Raw genomic sequence first — 13082 nt, 5'->3', positions numbered from 1 at the left:
AGAATACGAAGTTGTAAGATTAAATTATTCTAATAAGAGATGGGAAATATAGCACATACAATGTTCTACCACACTCCTTTGACTGAGGTATTTGATTTCAAATTTACAAGTTTGATTCTCATTAATTCAAAAGGAAGAACTTTTAATAACCACTATACTATAAGAAGACACTATAAATCTTCTCCTAACCCACTTAATATACTGCTTTCCATGTAACATACAGTGATAAATTTTTAACAAAATGGAATTAAATTTACTCAATTTAAGACATGTTTCCTTATGCTTTAGTCATGAAGAATGTCTGTAGATAGATCCATTTGCCCCATATCAGAAAACTGAATATTAGTAGCCTTTTCCATGGTAAATCCAAATAAAGTTTGATCTATTTTAAAGTATAAAGAATTAAAAACTAATTGTTCCTGAACAAGTAAATGTAAAATCATGGAATAGCATAGAAGATTCAACTTAGTATACTTTTAACAGTTTGGCCACTCAACTATGAGTAACATAAAGTCCCCAGTAATTGCATCTCATGATATATAAAGAATCTTAACACTTACCTCAGAAAAGATAAACTGGCTTATTTCAAAACCTGACATCCTTAAAGTTGTCTAATAATAGTAAAATGTTCCCCATTCCCCTTTAATTTTCATATTACTACCTACTGGCATTCCTTCCATTAAATCTCATCTGAAATCAACTTTCCCTACCACTTTGATTTTGTTCTCAATTGTATGCTCCCAGAATTATTTTGACTGTCAAAATCACTAATTTTGGACCTCGTTTCTTTCTCAATATCTCACACACTAAATTTCCTCAATATCTCACACACTAACTCAAATAAATATGAATTTTGTGGACATCTACATAGCAGCAAGTATATAGGTATAGAGGAAAAAGACTAGGTTGTAAATTGGGTGATGGTGTGAACCTGGAAAATGCCATCTAAGCATTTGTGCCTCAATTCTCCTTTAAGAAAAATGCCCATAAAACACCCATACCACCATCTACTACATAGGGTTTTGGAAGAAATTAATTGTGCAATATATATGAATGTGCTTCAGAAATCATTAAAACTCAAATAAAATAACATAATACAACTTATACATGATCTATCAGTTGCAAGGATGTAAATATGTTCTCCTTAATAATGGATATCCTCCTATATAATAAAGAGCTAATATGCTAATTAGACCAGATGGCAGAATGACCTTCCAGAATGACATTCCAGGATTACCTTCTAGAACAACCAGTGGGTGGGAGTTGGGGCCACAAGGCAGCTGGGGCTGCTGGGAGGGCTAAACCCCTTGGACAAATTTTGTGCATGGGGCCTCTGGTAGTATATAATGCTCATGGATACATAATTTGTAAGTATTGTTAAGGTTCTTGTGGTTGTGAAAACTGCCTCCAGTTAAGAGTCAAACTATAAGTCATGAGCAAAACAGACTTGCACTGACGTACTCAGGTTCTATAGCACCATTATAAGTGATAGAACATAAGTCAATATTTGTTTTACATTTTCCTACCTTCATGTTTTGCTCAGGTTGTTCCATTGACCTAGAGATCCTTTGTCCCTTGGTCTTTTCTGGATGAAATCTAACATATCCTATGAAGCCTCACTTCAACTCTGCTTTCTCTAATAGATCCTTTCCCCACTCTGTAGCTGTAGCCAAGCATTGCAATGCGATCCCTTTTCCTCTACTGTCACTTATATGCTGCCATACATTGTGTCTACCTAAGTATGTTTGTTTCTCTGACTAGAGCTCTGAGGAAAGGGACCATATGACTTATTTATCTTTTTGTTTCCCACCTACTTCACATACAGATGTCTATGAAATGTCTACGAAAAGAGAAAAGAAACTTCTGGCAGGTAAATGTTTTACACACAAATCAAAAGGTATATTAGTATACTATATGGGAGTGTGCTTCATTAGCTACCATGTACTGAAATGATATAAGTTTAATAACATCTCAGAAGTCATTATTCCCACTGAGAGCTCCCAATACTGTTGACCACTGATGACTGTGATCCAGTAGCTCCTGAAAACTGTCAGACAATGTTGATACACTGGTTCCTTTTCTTAAATTTGACCACATTGGTTTTTTGCTTATTTGGTGCTTTCCCCATTTATAACCCAGTATTGAACATAATACCATCATCCCTAAGTATAAAAAGATTCTATGACTTAAACCATAAAACTTACTCATGAACTGACCAAGGCTTTTAAATCATTGTGAACCAGTTCAGGAAACTAGAATTAGCTGCCAGAGTCTATAAAACAGGCCATTATTTTAACTGGAAGCTTAATATTTTTGTACTTTATTTTAGAAATTAGATACACATATCTGAAGTGGTAGGGAAAGTACAGGTGAACATTTTAGGTTGTAAATTGGGTGTATACTCCATATAATGCCATATTATTGGCTGGGGATTATTACAATGCCTTGTAGGTACAAGGTTTCAGCTAAGGAAGGATCTACCCACGATTCTATTAAAACAAACAGAAAGCCAACTACATTAAGGGCTCCAAACTGGGTTTCCTTTAAGACTAAAATAAAACAAACCACAGGAGAGGATAGCTCTAATATGAGGGTAACTCCATGCATCAGAAAAATAAATTGCAAATAAAGAACAACTGAGGAAAGGGAAATTATTTGACAGCAAGATGGTATCACTTTTAAGGAAGCCCACTGTTCCATTGAGATATGAGAGACGGGGGGTCAGACATGCCTTCAAGAAGCACTGGCTCATTTCCCCTAGGACTCTGAAGAACTAAGCAAAATTTTTTTGTTCCTGCCAGCCCAGAAGCACACTGTACGTGGTTGTCATGCTGCGTGGAAAAGAAATGAATACTGATTAAGTCAATACCCTGTTTGCATTCAGAAGTCCCTCTGTCCACTGCTGAGGGAATGAGACTCTTCTGAGACACACCTGATTTTCCAGGGCTAATCATAAAGGAGCATTTCATACACATTGACTACTTCAAAACCTTTAGCACCTATCCAATGACCACAAAGAGATTCCAGAAACTATGTGCCATGACATTCAAGAACCCCCATGATTTGGCCCTCACCCTATCTTTCTAGCATAACTTCTTCCTGTCATTATGCAAACTTTCCCCAAAAATGTTCTAGAAGAACTTCTAGAAGTTTTCTAATTTACCACCCTCCTGTTCAAGAAAACACACACGGGCCCAATACTCCAGTCATACCAAAATTATTTATTTAATGCATTCACTTATTTAGCTAAAATTTATTTTGCACAGAGCCTGTGCTAGACATTGTGATAGTCAATGAGAATAGAATACCCACATGACCCAAGTGGACAAAGAACCTGCTCTTTCCAGGTGTTCACAGTCTCATCCAGGGAGACAAGTCTCAGGTAAACAAATCATTAATGAAAATTATTTCAGTTTGTGCTAAGTGCCACAAAGAAACCAATGAACAAATAATACTGTAAGAGGCTGCTGTTGGAATGAAAACAGGACTTATTTAGGTAAATTAGTTAAGGAAGGTCTCTCTGCAAAGGAATTTTGAGGTGAGACCTAAATTTTTGGGAAGTCAGTCATGATCAAAATGGGAGGAAGAGTGTTCCAGGCAAAAGAATGTCAAGTGAAATAGATGGACCTGAAGTGGAAAAGTCTGGACATTTTTAAAAAGCAGAGCAGAGACTAGGGTGAGAGATTTGAGGAGTTGGAGGACAGATCACTTGTAGGCTACAATAAAGAGTTTGAATGTCATTCTAAGGGTAGGAGAAAACTATTAAAGAATTTGGAACATTATCCAACATGCATTTTAAAAGAATTCAGTCTGCTATGTGGAGAGTAGGTCTTTGGTAGCAGGTAGGAGAAGACCGGTAATCCAGGTCAGAGATAATATGTTTACTTTGCAGAATAAGAATATCACAGGATAGCTCAGTCCCCATCCTTTTTTCCCTTCTAACTTCCATTCCTTTCTCTTTCTTTCCATGTTGTCCATCCTTGCTATAGCAGTGTTTCTCAATTCGGAAGACAAACACATAGCACAAAAGAGAAGAATTCTAAAATTTCCAAGCATATTTTAGGGAAAACACACAAGTTCGCTCTTTCTGAATTAGAAGAAATATGAAGCTCACATATTTTGAATAGGAAATTTAAAACAGCTTGTAAGACACGCGCAAGGAAGGAAAAAGACATTCTGAAGCACATAAAAACATGTAAAGAACAGTGTGTACTTGTGAAATAGAATATTTAGGATCACTTTCTATCTCCTGGAGCCTTTTTTATACAATCAGGGTAAAAGGTCAAGTGTGAGGTAATTTCCATTCTTCTACTCAAACATCAACATTTTCAGTAAAAAAGGGAGTTCTTTCTCTACTTGTACTTTCATCACCTTAACTTTTGGAATTCACCCAGCATCATGCATTACATTTTGATAAAGTGCCATCATTTTTGCCTTGGCTCTTTACTTAAATTTCACAATATAGCAATTTTAGAGAATTTTTAACCCTATCTGAGGTTTCTTACCAACTGACAAGACATTCTGTTTCTAAGTCACAGCAGAATCTTTAAGTTCTACTTAGCAGCGGAAACACACTGGCTGAAGAGAAAGAAAGTCACCAGATTACAGGATGCACATTATGCTAAACACTAAAAATTTATGGGCTAACAACTTTAGTCTTCCTTTTATGGATCAGTAAGAATTTTTTCTTAGTAAGGATAACACCAGGCATTTCTGTAGATATTTTAACACATGCTAGTATCTCCAAATTTACTTTAAATTCTTGCCAGCCCAAAGTTAATTTTCTTCACAAAACCAAGTTAATTAATTAATTAAAATTAAATTAACATATCAAAAGAATACTCTAACAATGAAGACCCAGCAAATTTTAAAACAAAAATTTGAAGTAATTTGAACTACTAGATTAAACTAAGTTCTATAAGTCAGAGTGTTTCAAATGTAAACTTTGGGGCTGGTTAATCCTATTGAATGACACCTGTAATTGAAAAAAAAAAAAAAATTAGCCATATGGAAAACAATGTTGCATTCTTATTTCACAATTTCTGGTGATGGTACTATTCTTCGTGCTGTTAATGTAACTTGCAAAAACACCTATGTATTGGATTATTTTAATAATTCAGTTATGCAAAACAACTGCTTCTTTTGACAATTTGTAAAATAACATTGAGGCCTGGATAATATGTTGTGTTGTCCTTTTGCCTTGACCACTAGAAAGCTCAGAACTCAGTTGTATTTTTTTGAAGCTCATATATTTCCCCTTTTTAAATTTGTTGTTGTTTTTGTTTCCATTTCAAAAATCTAATTATACAAATAATTGTTTTAGAAGGGTAACTCAAAGTCCTTTGGGACACAGAAAAGATACAACTTATTCAAAAAATAAACCCCTATAGTAAGGGACACTTCTAGTAATTAAATTCTTTCCTATATTTTAACGTTGAAAATTTAGAAATTTCTAGCTTTAAAGATTACACATTAATTACATGTGATCTTTAGTTTTTCATGCTAAATGCAGAAAGTAATCTTATCTTTGCATTTATTGAATGTTAGTCTGAAATGTAGTCATGGTTATAAGTAAATATTTACAGTTTTCAAAGTATTATTTGGTAAGAATTAGATGGGAAGTGACATTTCTAAAGAGTAACATTTTCTCTGTGGAATAAGTTGGAAAGGAAGAATGTCTTTTAAAAGACACTTTCTTTTGCCAAACTGCTCATAGTCTTTCCTTCAATTCCTTATAGTCCTAAGCCTGATTAATATCTTCCTGCTCTTTTTAAATACTCTAGTGAAGCTTTAATCTGATGTTTACAACTTAATGTTAAACACTGATGGTGAATAGCCACTGTCAAATGAGGTTACCCTTATAAGCACAGTGGAACAACAGGTTCTATCAGCTATGTTAGAAGGTTTCTTATCAATGAAAAGCATCTTTCAGGGTAAGGAAAAACTAAAGTGAAGAGGCAGGACTTTTAGTCATTAAAGTCTAATTTGTGATTAATATGTGATCTCAGGTTAGAGACTATTTAAAACAAAAAGTCCCTGAAGTTATTTAAAGAAAAAATACCCTCAATGTATCTGCCAAAAAATAACTGCGTGCTTAATTGGACAAAATCCCTCAAGCCATCTGTGTATTGTCTAATTTCCTAACAAGAGAATAGCCAAGACTTGAATGCCTGCTGGATAAGGAGGAGAGAATACTATCTTTAGGATGGAATGTGGGCAAGTCATATCTGCAAGGGAGCAAATTAAATTAGTGTGTATGTTGTGTTGATATATTTCTATTGCTTTTGTTCTAAACATTGGGACAGAGTAATATGGAAGAACTGGGCTGGCATCTTAACCTCTGTGGTGTTGTCCAGAAGTCTCCCTTGAGGTGTCGGAGGATGACTAATGGTTACTGAAAAGGTTTGCGCCAAGACCTGTCTGACATTTGCTTCCTGCTACTGTTTTTGGAACCACAGCTTTAATCCTCTTTAAAATTTCTTTGGAAGGTAGATGCCACTCAATTCATACTCTAGTTTTGCCAACGTCCCATGACTACTGCAGTAGTCATCACTTTAACGTGTAAAAAATCTTATTCGTGTCTGAGTTTAGTAAATAAATAAATAGAATTCCAGTGTCCCTCTTTGTGAGCTCAGAACTGTAGTCCCCTCCTTTGGGACTACATATTGGTGACAATGATCCCATACATGAGGTTAATAAGAACTTACCCTTGTATGTTGTTGTATAGTTTTCAAAGAACTTTACAATACTGATAACCAAAAAATTGTCATTTATTGTCTACTCAACTCTATTGGAAAATTTTTCAAAAAGATGAAAAATGAGCTTCTATATCACATTGGGCCCAGGTGATCATTATGTACAAGGGCATATGATGATACAAACAATAAGCAATAGCACCATGTAGAAGCTAGTGCTGGGACAGACTGAGCTGCCCCTAATGAACTCCATGGTTCAAAACCAATTTTGTTGTTCTAACCATTCACTCATGCTTTGCTGCTTCAGCCTGGTTTTCATTATGATAAATGGAGATGAATGTTGTCTTTCCCTAGTGACCCATTTAAAAACATCTATCTGGACATCACTTCTCTAGAGCCAACAGCCAGCTTCCTAATTGCTCACTACTGGAATTATGTCTCTGTAGCCATCAGCAGCCAGACCACATCCTCCCTCCCTTACCACCCTCCCACACTCTACAAACTTGCAAATACTTGGATTTATTTGTCAAATATGATTGCAAAATGGCAATTAACTGTGGATTTGGGTTTTCTGATTCTAAGGTAGTCTTTAAAAATTGATAGCAAAATAGCTTAATATAGACCTAGCACTGATTTTTATGCTCTTGAGAAGATGAAAATTTCAAAACTTTTTTGTGTGCCTGTAGCTTTGTTTTGTGAAATAAAGCTACAGGCCCAAAATGCTTATCATATACAAGAAGGAATAGGCAGCCAGACAATAGGGAATCAAAGCGTGGGTTTCTTTCCTGTTAATCTCATGGGCACCCATCTTTCCTGCATGGTTCGCAGGTGGAGGCATGTGGACCAAGGAAAACAAAAAATAAATTGGGCCTTGCCTTGTTAAAAATGGTAAGGCTAACACTGGAGACAGTCTGGCCAAACTGATGATTTGGGCGGGGAGGGGGGGGGGGGCGGGGACTTCAGGGTCTAGTGAGCATATAGAAAAATGTCATTACTATTTCTAACATCTCCCATTTTGTGCTTATAAAGCAAATTTAACATTCCACCAAATCACTCCTCTGTGAGAAATATAAGAAAAGCAAACAAGCAAATCTAAAGCTTTTCCACTTGTACCTTTTTGATATAAATATGCCACATTCCCCTGTGAAATACAAACTCTCTCTTGCTCTTGTAAGGGTGGGGAGATTACATCATAAAGTATTTCCAAACATTCGCTGGAGCTCATGTAAAGGAAGGCACCATGGCTGGAAGCCAAGGGGAGTTTCACTCTAAAGACCCCTCATGCAGGGGTTTCAAGAAGGACTAAGGTCCCTTTAGGTATAACCCATCACACTGACTAATGGGTGCTCTTAACCTGACAGGTCACATGGTCTTATTAAAGAGGTGGTTTTGATGGCAACATTCTTTCAGTTTCATAAGTTCCTCTCCATCACATCTGCTCTTTATAAGCATTCATCCACAGCAATAACCTTCAGGCTGTATTATAAATTAAATATTCCTGCCTATACACAGACTAAATATAAATCCAAACATTCTCCTGTACCTTAGCCAACAGACTGTATTGGAAAGAAGTTCCAGGCTAGGTGAATTTGTGAAGAGTTAAAGCTTGGACAAAATCCATTTATTGAACATATCAGGTAGCCTTAATGCTTATGTTATTTTTGTAGTACTTGCATTGGTCTTATGAATACTAACTTTCATTAACCATAAGTGACCAGGGCTAGAAATTCTATTTAAATCATCTAGTATCACTGCTTCATTTACAGATAGAAGAAGGATTTGCTCAGAAAATTAGTGGCAAGACAATGGTTACAATCTGCATCTTTTATTAAAACATTCACAAACAAACAAACAAACAAACAAAAAAAGCCGAAACCGGTTTGGCTCAGTGGATAGAGCGTCGGCCTGCGGACTGAAAGGTCCCAGGTTCGATTCCGGTCAAGGGCATGTACCTGGGTTGCAGGCACATCCCCGGTGGGGGATGTGCAGGAGGCGGCTGGTCAATGTTTCTCTCTCATCGATGTTTCTGACTCTCTATCTCTCTCCCTTCCTCTCTGTAAAAAATCAATAAAATATAAAAAAAAAAAATTCACAAACATACATTTGGGACTTTAATTTACTATTTCTAAGTAGAGGTGAGTTTGTGCATATCTGGTCCATAAAAGAATGGTTTGCCATCTGAAGATAAAAACTATTTTCAACATGGTTCTTGACCTTTTATTAAATATAGTCCAGTAGGGCAAGGACATATTCACAAACTACTAATATCAAGAACTAAGGTTCTGTCTCTTCCTCTGCGCTGCCTACGGAGGTGGCAGCCATTTCCTACTTGGCACCATGGCTGCCCTCAGACCCCTTGTGAAACCCAAGATTGTCAAAAAGAGGACCAAGAAGTTCATCTGGCACCAGTCAGACTGATATGTCAAAATTAAGCGGAACTGGCGGAAGCCCAGAGGCATTGACAATAGGGTGCATAGAAGATTCAAGGGCCAGATCTTGATGCCCAACATTGGTTATCGGAACAACAAGAAAACAAAGCACATGATGCCCAGTGGCTTTCGGAAGTTCCTGGCCCATAAGGACAAGGAGCTTGAAGTGGTGCTGATGTGCAATAAATCTTACTGTGCTGAGATTGCTCACAACGTCTCCTCAAAGAACCGCAAAGCCATTGTGGAAAGAGCAGCCCAGCCATCAGAGTCACCAATCCCAATGCCAGGCTGCGCAGTGAAGAAAATGAATAGACAGATTGTGTACACATTGTATTTGTGTTAATAAAATCATAAAATTCTGCCATCTGGCAAAAAAAATAACTAAAGTTCTGCAGAATTAGAGGGCAGCATGAGTGGTTAACAGGCAACACAGTGCTATAAAAATTGAGATAAATTTAAAATCACAGTAACCTGTGTAGAAAAAAGACATCTACTAAGAAGGTATCCTGGTGGCTAACTGGGCTCAAATTTAAATAGCAACAAAAGAAAACAAACAAACAAACAACAAAAAAAGCCTAGCAGCCATTTCTACACAAGGGCCTCTCACTCTCATGCTCACTCCAACCACACTTCATGGAGAAGTATGCACTGAACACTGGCCTCTGTACTGAACTGCCTGCCTACATTGTTTCTGCCATCTGAGCCAGCTCTTTTATTTATTTACTTTTATTTATGTTTTATTGATTTCAGAGAGGAAGACAGAGAGAGATAGAAATCTCAATGATGAGAGAGAAACATTGATTGGCTGCCTCCTGCATGGCCCCACACTGGGGGTCAAGCCCTCAATCCAGGCATATGCCCTGACTGGAAATTGAACCATGACCTTGTGTTTCATAGGTTGATGCTCAACCACTGAGCCACGCCAGCTGGGCTGAGTCAGCCCTTTTAAAGGAGTTCTTGGAATCCAATTTTAACCAACAGGATTGCTATATCCCCATGAACAACTTCACTAATCAGAGCAGCTCCATTCTAACCAATCAGGAGAGTGCATTTTAGATCAACCAATCTGCAAGGATTTGGAATCCTCATTTGCATGAGGACAGACGAGTCAGAGACCAGGGCGGAGACTTGTCTATATGAGCCAGCTCCCTCTGGGAGCTCACTTTCCCTTTCCACTGAAGACCAAAAACTGTGTTTTCCTGGTTGAGTTGAAACACCAACTATGTCTCATTGGAGCAGAGTGGAGCAGACCAGTGCAGAGCGGACCAGCAAGGAGCAGAGCAGAACTGAGCTGTCTAGTTGGAGAGGGGCCTGGCCCCAGGGCTGCCTCACAGCCGTGCTATATCACAATAGAGCTGTTCCACAGCTGTGTTGTTTTCACAGATGTGCCTTGTCACAACTGAGCTGTTTCTGCACTGAATAAAGGTTTCTTCTTCACCACACGCCAAATTAAGGATTCCTGTTGGCATTGAATTGGCACCAACAAACATTGGTTGACACCGGGAAGGTTCAGAGAAAGTGGGACTGAGGCTGGGTCTTAATAACAGAAAACATGTGGATATCTCTGATGCAGAATAGCGGGGAGAAGGGGAAAATAGGAATGACTCAGATGTTTTCACAGCATAGTAATTTGACTAACCTGTCTCAGTTGGAAGGTCTAGATTGCAGAGTAATGGAAAACAAGGTTGAACAGGGCTGGATCATGGAGATCTATGAACACTAAACTGAGGTGTTTTGATTTTTGTTCTTGGGAAAAGAGAAACAGATGTATCTACGTGTTCATGTAAGAGAGTGTGGTCATGAAAATCTCCACTGTCTCACTCCAAAAAGTATTCAAAAAATAAAAACTAAAATATTTGATGTAGCTATGAAAAACCTTTTAAGACTATTTTTTTTTTTTTTTTTTTTTTAGCAACCTTGGGTTCCCAGCAAAATTGAAAGGAAAGAACAGAGATTCCCAATATGCCCACTATCCACAGGCATAAGATTCTCCCATTCTCAACATCCCCAACCAGAGTGGTACATTTGTTACAATTAAGGAACTACACTGCACATCATAATCACCCAAAGTCCATAGATTTCACTCTTGCTATTGTACATTCTTGGGTGTGTAGAAATATATAATGATAGGAATATTTCATTCTAGTGTCATCTAGAGCTTTTTCTGCTCTAAAATTCCTGCTCTCCAATCATTTAATTCCTTCACACCTCATCCCCTGATCTTTTTACTATCTCCATAAATTTGCCTTTCTCAGAATACCATATATTTGAAATTAAACAATATTGTGCCTTTTCGGGTTGTCTTCTTTCACTTTGTATATGCATTTAAGGTTCTTCCACATCTTTTCATAGTTTGATAATTCATTAATTTTTAACATTGATATTACATTGTCTGGAATATACCACAGTTTATCCATTCAACTACTGAAGGACACCTTCGTTGCTTCCAAGTTTGGTAATTGCAAATAAAGCTTTTATAAACATTCGTGTGCAGGTTATTGTGTGAACATAAGTTTTCAATTCTTTTGGGTAAATACGAAGGAGTGAGATTGCTAAATAGTAAGGTAAGAGTAGTTTAATTTGTAAGGAACTACCACACTATTTTCTGGAGAAGCTTCATCATTTTGTATTCCCACCAGCAATGAATGAGAATTCTTGTTGCTCCATGTCCTTGTCAGCATTTGATGCTGTCAGTATTCTGGATTTTGGCTATCCTAATAGTGTGTAGTGGTATCTCATTGCTTTAATTTGCATACCTTGATGATATATGATATGGAGAATTTTTATATGCTTATTTACCAACTGTATATCTTCTTTGGTGAGGTATTTGTTAAGGTCTTTGATACACTTTTTAGTTGGGTTGTTACCTTATTTTTGAGGTTTAAAAACTCTTTGTATGTTTTGGATAACAATTCCTTATCTCAAATGTGTCTTTTGCAAATACTTTTTCCTTGTCTGTTGCTTGTCATCTAATTCTCTTGACATTGTTGACTACAGAAGGTTTTTTTTCTTTTGTTTTAAATACCGTGTCCTCACTTCTTTTAGTACACACTAGAAAAGTTATTGGTTTTTCAGTCTGTTCAGCTTTTTACTGGTACCTGTTGTTAGGATGGAATGGCAACACCAAGCTTCTTATATGCAGAACCAGGAATCAGTAGTCTGAAATACTTTTCATTTCTCAGCAGGCAAAATGGTATGAGAATGAAGATGTATTATCGACTTAATAATTCTCTCTCATGGAAAGGTTAGCCTGGTTATTGTAGGATAAACTGGAAGCAAGCTCTCCGGTGTCTCTTCTTATGAGGCATTGGTCCTATCACGAGGCCCCACCCTCATGTGCTCCTCTAAACCTAATTACCTCCTAAAGGCCCATGTGCAAATACCATCACACTGAAAGTTAAGAATTCAACATATAAACTTGAGCGGGGAGAGGGACAATTCAGCCCATAGCATTAGCCAAAGGACATGTAAAAGTTAAAGATATCCTTAAAATTCCAAAACCAATCAATTAGGAATATGATAGAAACAGCAATGTAAATCAGTACTTTTTTTAGGTGACTCCAAAATTTGGTTGTGGATTGGAGAAAATAATTATTTCATTTGAACCAGTTTATATTTGATATAATAAAAAGGCATACAAAGGAATACATCTTCTTACTAGTAAAGAATATTGATTTGAGAATTGACTGGTTAAGTGTTGGGCAAGGTTTTCACTTGATGTACATCTGGGATCTTTGGCTCAGAAAAAGTAAGAGAAGACTTTCCAAAATGAGGGCATGACCATTTATATATTAACCCTACCAGACCGCTGTATCGATTTTTCCGTAATTTCCACACAAAGGTGGAATATTGGTGCTAGATGAAAGGCAGATGAAAGGTAGACCTATTTTCTACAATGTCTCCAAGTTCCATCTTATTCTAACGACTTGTTTGCATGTAACTTACATTTTTCTATATC

The 13082-nt window shown here is 37.0% G+C and overlaps 1 protein-coding gene and 1 pseudogene across 2 annotated transcripts in view; one reads left to right on the top strand and one right to left on the bottom strand.

The window, feature by feature from the left end:
• The window catches only part of P3H2 (prolyl 3-hydroxylase 2), a 173230-nt gene that overhangs the window by 41158 nt on the left and 118990 nt on the right, over positions 1–13082 (bottom strand). The gene's annotated exons all lie outside the window — the stretch shown is intronic.
• LOC118676395 lies at positions 9026–9436 on the top strand (annotated as a pseudogene).

Source organism: Myotis myotis, unplaced genomic scaffold (assembly GCF_014108235.1).
Source record: "Myotis myotis isolate mMyoMyo1 unplaced genomic scaffold, mMyoMyo1.p scaffold_m19_p_2, whole genome shotgun sequence".
In the NCBI taxonomy this organism is placed as follows: domain Eukaryota; kingdom Metazoa; phylum Chordata; class Mammalia; order Chiroptera; family Vespertilionidae; genus Myotis; species Myotis myotis.
The sequence above is the reverse complement of the archived record's forward strand: the minus strand, read 5'-3'. Positions and strand labels throughout refer to the sequence as shown.